Source organism: Furipterus horrens, unplaced genomic scaffold (assembly GCF_987537825.1).
Source record: "Furipterus horrens unplaced genomic scaffold, mFurHor1.1.pri manual_scaffold_4, whole genome shotgun sequence".
Classification (NCBI taxonomy): Eukaryota; Metazoa; Chordata; class Mammalia; order Chiroptera; family Furipteridae; genus Furipterus; species Furipterus horrens.
Window position 1 is genome coordinate 167,715,542 of NW_028327174.1, and position 4,251 is coordinate 167,719,792.

Here is a 4,251-nt window from a genome sequence, read left to right on the forward strand (position 1 = left end):
CACCCCGAATAGCTCTTTGTTCTGCCATCTATAAAAAGCACCTTAACAGAGGATGTACACCACAAGGAATATAGTCAATGATATTGTAATAACTATATATGATGTCAGATGGATATTTACTTATTGGGGCAATCACTTCATAAGTTCTATAAGTGTCCAATCACAATGTTGTACACATGACGCTAATATAATAATGTATGTCAACTTGTAATTTAAATTTTTTTAATTTAAAGAAACTACTGTAATAGGCAGCAGAGTTAGTTTATTCCCTACAAATGCCTTTTGAGTTTGACAATGAAAAATTAATTAAGAAAAGTCTAAAGACCAATTGATTTTCTGACTGCCAATTGTCCACTTCAAAGATTGTTTATTGAAGTCAGAAAGAAAATAGTAACAAGGCAAAGAAGTATCCCTGGGCTGGAAGGCAACAAGGTGCTGCCCAGAAATTCAATTATAGTAATCCCTGCTGGCTCAGGACCTCTCTGCATATTTGCCATGTCCTTCTTGTAACACCTGAGCTACATGGGCCAAGTGACTACGAGTGTAATGCATTAGTATTCCAAAGACCTTTCTCCTGTTTTTATATAGATCATCAGCATCTTCAAAGATACAGAGAAAACAAATGCAAAAAAATCACTTTTGAAAATAAAAATCCATATTATAAAAAAAAAGGCTGACAAACTTAAACCCAGATGGAAGAAAAATCGGGGGGGGGGGATCTTCAGAAATTATATTTACCCAAGGCAAGTATTATACTCAGGGAAAGACTTGCACTCTTCAAGGAAGTCTCATATGGCTCCCTGACCCCAATGTTCCTAAACCAGGTGAGGTTTATTGGTTAGAAATGCTTTTCATAATTCTTTTGTGTAGAGTCCTAATCATTGATGTCCAGAATTATAAGTTTAGTTGAATATATGTTTTTTATTTCAGTCCAGGTTTCACAGAGAGGATACTAAAGCCTAGAGAAGGGAAATGATAAGTCAGAACAGAATCACAGCAAGAAGGTTTTCAAATATTCAGTCTGTAACATGGGTCAAAAGTTATTTATTTTATACATTTGTCATGCCTTTCAAAGACAGCTATTCACATGCATTGCTTTTGGGTATCGTCACCATCACCTACAACATTTGTGTTTTTAATGACAGTTCCTTGCAGAAATGGCCTTCAAGAAAGAAGAAGAGAGCCTACCACTGCCCCGCTGCTGCCGCCGCCGCCACTACCACACCACATCCTCTCTGCCCCGGCTCTGCCCCTCCCACCTGTCTGGATGAGTATTTCTTCTTTATATCTTTGTTTGCTGGACTTCCATGCAGTTTGACCCTCTGGAACTTCTGGTTGTTTCCAGTTTTGAGGGGCCAGAAGATGAAGTATTTCTTGCCATTGCTAAGGCCATGGAAGAGATGGTGGAAGATAGCGTCGGCTGTCACTGGATCACCCGATGCTTTGTGAACCAATTAAACAAGTACCAAGATAGTATACCCCAGCTGCCAAAGGCTTTGGAACAATACTTGAATATGGAAGATAGCAGGCTGCTGAGTCATCTGAAGGTATGTTCTGCATTGTCCAGACTTCCTTATGATCTTTGGTTCAAGAGGTGCTTTGCAGGGTGCTTGCCTGAATCCAGTTTACAGAGGGTTTGGGATAAAGTTGTAAGTGGATCCTGTAAGATCCTAGTTTTTGTTGCAGTGGAAATTTTATTAACCTTTAAAATAAAAGTAATGGCACTGAATAATTCAGAGAAGATAACAAAGTTTCTGGGAAATATTCCCCAGGACAGCTCGGATGCGATTGTGAGCAAGGTCATCGACCTGTGGCACAAACACTGTGGGACCCCGGTACATTCAGCCTGAACTTCAGCTGTGGACAGTCTGCAGGCCCGCCCTGAACATTTTGTTGTGGGGACATGATCTACTAAACTGATTGAAAGCAGGGCTCTTCTTGCTTTGGTGCTCAAAGTGTAATTTCTTCTCTAATAAAATGATTTAATTAAGAGACCTGGTGTTGCCATGTTGCGACCAGCATTTTTTGGTTACACAAAAGTACAAAGTTCCTCTCTGAATGCAACTTAGAAGGGTTGTTGGAGTTTCTACAGCAGTTCAGTCAGGGTGGGTTTAGGTGCTTTAACAAGCAGTGCATCAGCACACCCTACCCTGCTTTTTTCTAATTAGCACCAAGCTAGTGACTTTCTGGAATAAAGAATAACTTCCTTTTGTTGACAAAAAGAAGAAGAAGAAGAAGAAGAAAGAAGAAGAAGAAGAAGAAGAAGAAGAAGAAGAAGAAGAAGAAGAAGAAGAAGAGAAATAGGAAAAGGAAGAGGAGAAACAGGAGGAGGGGGAGGGGTAAAAGGAGAAAACCCTTCAAAATGCTCATGAAAAACTACTGAAAAGTGGTTGGGGAAAAACACGTTTAATTAAAGCTATTTTTAAGAATAAACACTCTTATTCTTAATGAGTTCCAGCTGGTCCTAAGTATTTTACAATTTTACCATGTCTTAATTTGTATTCTAGTATTCCTGTCATATGGAACAAGATGTGTAATATGGTTGCTAATTATTTCAATTTCTAAATCAATTTTTAAAGATGAAATTCAGCCACACTACTTTTACTATCACTATTTATCTAAGAACTACTGGCCTTTGGAGTCAGTGAGAATGAACAGGATCCAAGAAAAGAGATGAGATTTCTGGAAGCAAAGATAAGTAATAGGTTTTCTATTTCCAAAGAGTTCATTGCTTGGTTATATAAAAATACATTTAAGTTCATTTATGACTGCTTAAAATCCTATATAATTTTCATGTTGAAGGTAGGGAACACCTAAGAATAATAGGTCTGACTGAGGTGATCTCTTCTCTTTGGGTACCAGAAGAGTGACTATCAATGCTGGTTAAATCCTCCTGGTTCAGCTACTTCTCCTTATAATACATAAATAAATACTTGTATCTGGGAATTTATAAATAATAATTATTAAACGCTAACTACATGTCACACACTCTTTTAATCAAATAACATGTATCATTCATCTAGTTCTCAAATGAACCTATGAGGTGAGTACTAGTCTTATTCCCATTTTGCAGCTAAAGAAACTGAGGCAACTGAGGCTAAGATCCAGGTTGTTAAAGTCACACAGCATATGAAATGAGCTCATGCTTGTGAAGAAACAAAACCCATTTATGAACAGAGTATGTAGAGTTTATTAAAGAGTTAATGTAAGTACACATGGGAATAGAGAAGGATATGCAGTCAATTACAAAGAATTAACATGGATAAGCATGATCTGGATGCATTGTTAACTCTATCTCATTAATAGCTTTTGTTAAAGCTGGTAGCAAAAAGGGATTAGATGCAAATCTTTATGCTGGGCCACACTGCTATCTTCCTGCCTGGGGCAGATGTGTTCCTTCTGCTTCCAGTAGCTCCACCTCTGATACCCATCCCTGCCACCCTTGTTGGGACCATTCAGTGCCTTTTTTCACAATGAGTAAATGTATTGCAAAAAGTTTTAACCCCTTTCCACTATTGCACAAATTCCAGTGGTTAAAGTACAGAGTTTTCTTGTCTTCATTATAAAAATTTCATGTGAATTTCCACTGCTTTAGCTATTTTTTTCTATCCTCACCAGCACTGAATGTGTAATTCCTTCCACCGACAGGTCCCTCCCCAAATGCCTTCAGAGAGCCTGTGAACATCCTCTGGGTTTTATAGGTGTGACTGGCTTTGGCAGCACCCAGTTTGAGGGCTGTGGTCACTAGACCAGAGCTTCTTAACCTCTGATGTTCACATGGATCACCTGCAGATCTTGTTAAGATGCAAATCGCAGCTCAGTATCTGGGGGTAAGGTCTGAAATTCTGCATCTCTAACAAGCTTCCAGGTGATGTGTACACTGCTTCAAAGACCACACTAAGTAGCAAGGACCTGACAGGCTTGTCCTTTCTTATTTCCAAGTTTCTTTTCTCCCACTGTCAATGCTCCAGGATCCTCCCTCCTTCTCCTGCCCCAGAGCTTCAATACCTGGGTTATAGTATTGTCCCATGCAACAAATTCTGTCTTATCAGGTTTTTAAATATTTTTCTTGTTTCTATGGCCACAAACATGCATATTTCTATGTCCTCCTGAGGACATATTTGACTAAATAATCCAGAAATTTTCTCAAGGTAATAAATTAGAATTCAGGGCAACAGAAAGAATGAGAAAAACACCCTCCTGGTTACCCTTGGAAATGTTTAATCCATCAATAGATAGGCGAGGAAGTTG

At 38.7% G+C, this 4,251-nt stretch overlaps 1 pseudogene; it reads left to right on the forward strand.

The window, feature by feature from the left end:
• The first annotated feature begins 1,307 nt into the window (after nt 1-1,307).
• LOC150013230 (TBC1 domain family member 7 pseudogene) lies at nt 1,308-2,008 on the forward strand (annotated as a pseudogene).
• Nucleotides 2,009-4,251: the final 2,243 nt, after the last annotated feature.